Consider the following 8251-nt stretch of genomic DNA (forward strand, 5'->3'; position numbering starts at 1 on the left):
ATCTGTCGACTTGACCCAACCGAGCTCTAACTGAACTAACTGAACTCCTTTGTTGTAAAATAAAAAAGGTAGTTAAAGCAATTCCTGGCTTATTAGTGGATTATGATTAGCTGTTGAGTGGTATTAAAAGTCATGGTAGAGACGTCGAACTAATTTTTACAAGGGGGTAAAAATTTAATGACTATAAATCAATTCCTTTAATTGTTTCAAAACTAAAAAAGCTAGTAAATCAATGTTTTAGTCATTTTTAGTGATTATATAAAAAAAATCTGGTAGTTTATAAACTCTACCATTGATTATGCTAATTATTTTTTACAGTGTTGGGAAAGTTCCTTTTTAAATGGAACTCGTTCCGTTCCCCGTTCATTTTCTAAAATATGAACTCGTTCCAGATCCTAGTTCTTTATATTAAGAAGGAACTTGTTCCAGATCCAGTTCCTCCAAAATAAGAACTCGTTCCACTCTTCGTTCCTTTTATGTAACCAAGTTATTTAAAAAATTGTTTTTATTTTTATTATGAATTTTTAGATTATATGGCATATTTAAATCAAAAGGCATAAATAAATATGTTTAATAATGTTTTATAACTAGTAACTACACAAAAACAATTACATCATTCTGTAATAAAAATGTATAACTATACTACTGATCTTTTAAATCAGAATATAAATAACTACTATAATAATTAAAATGCTACACATTACAGGTGTAGTTTTAAATATTATAACATTGTAATAATGCATATTTCTTATTATTAGACTTATAGCTGTCAACTGTAAAAAATTTGTACAGTTAACAACTATTTACACTATTTACAACTACTTATTTACAGTTTTACTATTTAATAGTATTATATTAAAAGTATTTTTAGTATTTAACACACACATTAATTACAAATTTGAGAATTATTAGTCCTATTAAAACAAAACAAAATTTTCATTTTATATACCAAATTTGTTTTATTTTAATAGAACTAATTTTTCAAAAAGTGAATCACTCAATTTATGGCGTTTTTGTGTCATCACATTGAAACCTGTCGAAAACAGTCGCTCAACAGGAGCACTAGATGGAAGGGGTGTGTTAAATTCTAAAAATACTTTTAATATTGCAGGGTACAATAGTAACACAGTCAAGTCTTTCGACTGGCATTTTAAGAATAATTCTAACTCTTCAATACGAGAACTTGAAGTTGTATTTTTCTCTACTGGTAAACATATATTAAATATTTACTGTATACCTACATGTGATAATAACTCTATTTATAGTCAATTGATTCATTTAAACATCCTACGATCTCGGTTGGGTATATAGGGGACTTCCATTGTCAAAAGTCAACTAAAAATACCTTAATATTTTAATGTCTAGATACGAAGAAAACTACACTTAAACATGTTTATAAAAATTTTTAGGAACTGTAATTTCCGTTCACGTTCCTTAAAAAATGGAATTTGTTCATTTTCCTCGTTCCTTTATTTTAAAAGGAAGCAGTTCCTAGCATCGTTACTTCAAAAAGAACTCGTTCCAGGAATCCGTTCCTTTTGGAACTAGTTCCTTCTCAACACTGATTTTTTATTATATTATTAATTATAAATTTATTGATAATATACTAAAATATATTTTTTAGGATTAATGTAATTTATTTTCATAATTATGAAAATTATCTTATTATTAACTTTATTAAGTTAATATAAACCCAACCATGTAGTTACTAAAGAAAAAATAAATTATACAAAGTGCTAGTGAAACCAGATGCACTATATTCTAGCGGAGCTTAGATGACTACGAAAACAAATGAAAATAAACTAGCTAGTTTTGAACAAGAGTTCCTCAGTAGGATATTTGGATACAAAAAAAAACGGAAGCACATGGGGTCGCGGCATAGTATGTACGTGACATCGGACAAGTATAGATGATATCTGTCAGTAAATAAAATCATTCCTAAAAAACACTTCGATGCAAATCTGGAGATAGCATTTAATTCTAAGAAATTGGTAGATAATTACAAAAGCAACATCAACTACTATTTCCTAAATTATATTCTGATTAATAGTTCTTTGATTTAAAAGTATGATATATGAATAAATACTAATTATAGTAATTAAATTTAGTATGAAATTGATATTCAATAATTTAATATTGTAATTTTTACGGAGAAATTATAAATATAATGAAGTAGTTGTATATTTATTATGCTTTTAACGTATATAAAAATTTAAATGGCTTGATGCAATAATTTTCAAAAAAAAATTCTTGTTCCTTATGAATAAACCTGTATATTTATACAGGTCAACACGGAACTTTCATCAATATCAAAAATATACTTTTCGCGCCGTTTTCAAATCTGTAATTATACTTTTTTTTATCACTTCTAATTTTTGATATAATTACTAATTAGTAAAAAATGAGTATTTACACATTAAAGAATAATTACAAAAAATTGGTTTTTAAATTATTACCGTTTTTGATTCTTAATATGTTAAAAATAATCATAGCAAAATATCAATTTTAACCTACTTTTTTTGATCCTTAAAAGTTGATTTTTGTGAAGATTTATAGTAAAAAAAATTTGAATTGGTTACCATAACGTTTAGCTCAACATGCATGTTTGAAATTGATATCACTAAATAGAAAATTTTTTAAGACTTAAAAAATTTTATTGTTAGGATTAATATGCAGTCAGTAAATTTTATAATTACTAATTACAGTAAATTTATCAGTTAAGCACAATATTTTTTTGTATTTTTATCGTAATAGATCACTTAAATAGAAATTACAATAATAATTTCTAAATAATTTTTGGTATTTAAAAAATATTTTACAATTGAAACATTCAGAACTTAATTAAGTTTTAATAATTTACTTAAACTAAGAAAAACCGATAAAAAAGTTGTTAAAAAACTCTACTCAATTGGAGCGTATTATAAATTTAATTGTAATCGTAAAAATAATTTGATAAATTCAGATAAAACTAATATTCATTTTTTTTTGGAAATAATTTATAAGTTACCAAAATATTTGGAATATGAGACTCGTAAATAAAAATAGAGTTCAAAAATTAATAAGTTACAAAATAAAATTATTTATACTCGTAAAAGAAAACTATTATCATATCAAACCTAATTCGACAATAAATACTTTAAAAACATTAGAAATTAATGATTTTAATTGTCTATATGGAGAATGTAGATCAAGTAACTTTTTAATTGATAAAGTGGAATATTTTTTTAATTTTGAGGATAATATCTTCAACTAGATACAAATTATAATAATTTGACGTATCGTTGAAAAAAATAGATCAAGTGAGAGCTGAGAAAATAAATGACAAAAAAAAAACACATAGCAAAATAATTTTTATGAACAAGAAATTTCTTCTCATGAGGGGAACTTACAGTGATTGGGTCCTTGATATTCATTGAAGTTATTGAATATAAATGAGATCAAAATCAAAAGAGTTGAACATTTTTTTCTAACTCATAAAGAATTAAGAAATAAATACAGTAAAATTCATTGTCGAACCTTGTATCCTAAGCGTAAAAGACTTAAATGTTACAGAATCGACTCAACCGTTCGTCGATAGATAAAAATGGCAATTTAAGTAGGTTTAAGTTTCAAATAATTATAACTATATATGCTATGTCAATTAGTTTTATATAATACACACACACATATATATATGTATTACCTTTGTGTGGTATTTTAAAATAAATTAAAATACAAAATCAAGAATTTTAACACAAAAATAGCATATTTTTGAATACGACGGTAGCCTTTTTCATTATGAAGACAAACTAAAATTTTCTTTTCGTAATAAAGATATTACATAAGCATTTATTTAATATATATATATATAAATGTCAGTATTTCCGGGACATATTCAAAAATTAAATTGAAAAAGTTCTTGTTTTTAATCGCGTGTTTAAAGTTTTAACGCTCCTTATCATTTAAAGAGAAATGGTCATGATTAAAAAAACAGTGTGTCGGATGAAAAGTGTATATAATAAATATTTAAAAGATAAAATTGTATTGATCTATACATTTTTCTACAAGTGTTAGAAATATAAAGTTAAATATATAAAATATAGAATCGAACACTTTAACACAAAAATAGCATAATTTTGAATACAGTAGCCATTTTTACCATGAAGAAAATCTAATGTTCTAATTCGTACCTAGTCAGATACGATTTGTCATCTTTTGACGTATTGTTCATCAAAATTGGTCCAATAAAAGCTGATAATTAGTGGTAACAGACAAAAAAAATAAACGGTAGCACAGTGGGGTCGAGGCACAGTGTAGACAAGGCATAGATGGGACAAGTATAGATGATATTTGACAGTGATTAAAATCATTATCATAAGAAACGCTTCGATGCAAATCTGTAGATAGTGTTTCATTTTTAAAGAAATTGGTGGATTATTCCAAAAGCAACATCAACTCTTATTTCTTTGATTATATCCTAATTAGTAGTTCTTTGATTTTAAAATATAATATATGAATAAATACTAATTATAATTATTAAATTTAGTATGAAATTGATATTCAATAATTTAATATTGTAATTTAAACCAAGGCCGTAGCTGGAACAAATTTTCGGGGGGGGTTTTAACCAAATTATATGTTTTTAAATAATTTAAAAAAAATACTAATACATAACATAAACAAAAAAAAATTGTCTTACTATTAAGTTAGGTTATACAACAAGATATTATACTTTATGTTATGACCTACCTTTGTCATTAATTTACAAAATTTACCTTTTGAAGTATAGTAAAGTTAAAATACAAAATTATAATACAATACAATACAAAATTTTATGAGTCATTTTTCAGTTTAAATTTTAAAATAATACATTTTTATAGCACAAAGTCTATCAGTCATTTTTTTTTCTTTTGCAAAACTGTCGATCACATATGGATTTATTTTAATTTGTCTATGCACACTCAAAAGTGCTAGACATGTAAGACGTTCTTGACCAATTGAATTTCGTAAAAAGTTTTTTAGACTTTTCATAGTAGAGAATGAGCGCTCTGGTGTAGAAGTCGAAACTGGTAATATTTTATATATNAAAATGAGCGCTCTGGTGTAGAAGTCGAAACTGGTAATGTAGCTAATATTTTCAAAAGAAAAGATACATTTGGAAAATATTCATAATTACATTTAATGTACGCTTCGATAGCCGAATTTGGACGGTCTACATCTAGTTCGTCAGTCCATTTTCTTTTCCACAATTTAATTTCTTGTGGCAGTACTTCTAAATCCAGAAATTCTGAATATATTTCAAAATCATTTAAATCAATTTCAAATTTACCGCATGTTTTTGGTAATAACTTGTGCAATGAAGAAATTATTTTTTTATGATTATTGAACCTTGTTTGAAGTTGTTCAATGAAGTCGTCAAAAAAAGGAATAGCTATTGTAATACGGTAGTATTCTTAAGGTGAATTCACGACAATATTACTTCGATTTTTTTGATGTCCAACAATTCTAGGTATTCTTAAACTTTCTTCATCATCAATTGATTTTATAAGAGCCTCAGATTTTTTTNATTGATTTTATAAGAGCCTCAGCTTTTTTAAAAATATTGGAAAATGTATTATCCATATTACTTCGCATATCATTTATTTCGTGTAGCACAATATCAACATACGCCATTGCTTCGGTCAAATCACAATTTACAGACTGTAAATTCTTGCAGTTTNCGCCATTGCTTCGGTTAAATCACAATTTACAGACTGTAAATTCTTACACAGTGGCAATGTTAAGGAAAAAAGTATAGATGCTGAGACCATACTTATTACAAAATCACTGGTTATAATAGTTTTTCCAAATTGTAATGCTTTTGATGACGTTTCAATATCACGAGTGAACTATAATTCTTCCAATGTATTAACAATTGCCTTATAAATTTCTGTAAATCTTATTAGTCCGTCGTGATTTTCTACCCAACGTGTCTCGCACATTGATATAAGTTTGGTCCACTTAGATTCAGGAAATTGTTCTTTGATGTATTTTTTTAAAATTTCNAAATTGTTCTTTAATGTATTTTTTTAAAATTTCGGTTCGCATTGCTGAACCTTTAATGAAATTTCCTACCGATTTTATGGTACCAATACAGTTACGAATATGTTGAATACTACAGGAATGAGAGAGAGCCAAATTTAAAGAATGAGCACTACAGTGTACGTAAAGCGCGGCCGGATATTCTTTGCGAATAATTGCTTGCACTCCTTTGAAATTTCCGCTCATTGCAGCCGCCCCGTCGTATCCTTGTCCTACCACATACTTCGGATTTATTCCAAGAGATTTAATACTATCTAAAATGATATTGGCTAAATTTTTACCAGTCGTATTTTCTACCGACACGAATTTTTAAAAATCTTCACGTAAAATGAATTGATGTTCAAGATCTTCATCGATATATCGAATACAAAGTGACATTTGTTCAATTCGCGATATATCAGTCGTCTCGTCTACTAAAATTGAAAATGATTTTGCCCTATTGATTCTATCCACTAAACAATTTTGAATTATTTTTCCAATTATATCAATTAAATTATTTTGAATAGTAGGACTTAAATACATAGCTTTAAATGTGTCATTTTCAATACAATCAGTTATTATTTTATCACCGCAGTTCATTCGCATTCACAGAAGAGCTCTAAAATTGTCATCATTGTGGACTGGCTCATTTAAAGTGAGTGGTCCAGAATCAGATGTACAACGAAGAGCCAATTCTTGACGACCACATAAAATTATTGTTTGAATAACTGGTGTTCATTTTTTTCTATTTTCAACTATTTGATTAGCACGTGCCGAATCATTTTTTTGACAAATATCTAACTGTTTGTTGCAATATATAGAAATAAAATTCTCAGCAAAAAAACGTTGTTTTTATGATACTCTGTGTCCTTATGCGTGCTAAAAATTTCAATTGCATTTTTCCATTTATTGAATGGTTTTGTTACTAATACGCCGGGTTTTTGATGTGCACCTTTACCGGTAAAATTATGATAAAATATAGCACAATATTTGCACACCGCTCCAGAACCTTGCATATTAGTGCAACATAACCAAGGGATTCGATTAATCCAATTTAATTGAAATTTTAACTTTCTATTTCCTGATATAGGAAATTTAAACTTTCCATCAGGAATCCAAACATTAGAAAGTAACTTATATTTTAATTCATCACTAACCTTTTGATCAAAACAGCAGCCAATATCAGCTACATCACTCTTAGATTTTTCTGTTGTAACTGGTGTGATTGCAGTCAATATTGGACTTGAAGTACAGACTTCATTTCCGTCATGGGTTGTTTTTATTTTTTTATTAAAATAGTTTGTTAAAGTATTAGCACAATTGCTCTTACGATTTGATATTTTATAGAAAATATAAATAAATTAAAATAAATATGAGTATTATATTAATTTCCAAGAGAAATATCACCACTTAATAGTTAATAACTTTGTTCATAGGACGTCTCAACACAAAGTTACACCTTACACTGTAAATTTCGCATTGCTCTATGAGTCTCAAGCAAGCGGTACAAGATAACATGTACATACAACTATGACTAAAAAAAAAAAAAAATAAACGATTTTGTTGTATAAAATAAAGTTATTAATAATATTATTATTGGAGATACTGAATACCGATAACGTTCTTTGAAAAACGGTAATACGGCCTACAGATAATAATTCCACTCTTCAACATGTTATCGTTGTCTGTCAATCGTTTACAATTAATCGCTAGTGACGTATATATCTATGTATATATTTTAATATGCCATTTATAAAATACGACATTAGAATTCGTATCCACACAATTTCTGGATTATAAAATAATATAATATTTTACAATATAAATATGTTTAGAGAGTTATCTGTATTATTATGTAAATTATTAAATTTTAAAGTTTAGTTTATTAACTATTAAAAAGTTTCGGGGGGGGGGGGTGAACCCAAATAATAGGTAAAGACATCAAGCATCTATATAAAAAAAAATTATATTGATATGTTTATTTTTGAAAAAGTTATGGAAGTTTTAAGAAAAAAAAGTGAGAAAAATGACAAAATTTACCGATTTTTAAATTTGTAATTTTTTTGGATATTTTCCCCATTTGCGGGGAACGAGGGAAAATTTTTCGATTTTTAAGGGTAATGTCTTCAACTAGATACGATTTGTGATCTTTTGACGTATTGTTGAAAGAAATCGGTCCAGTGAGTGCTGAGAAAAAGTGGCAACAGACATA

The sequence above is a fragment of the Daktulosphaira vitifoliae genome, unplaced genomic scaffold (assembly GCF_025091365.1).
Source record: "Daktulosphaira vitifoliae isolate Bord-2020 unplaced genomic scaffold, ASM2509136v1 Scaffold_1, whole genome shotgun sequence".
Classification (NCBI taxonomy): Eukaryota; Metazoa; Arthropoda; class Insecta; order Hemiptera; family Phylloxeridae; genus Daktulosphaira; species Daktulosphaira vitifoliae.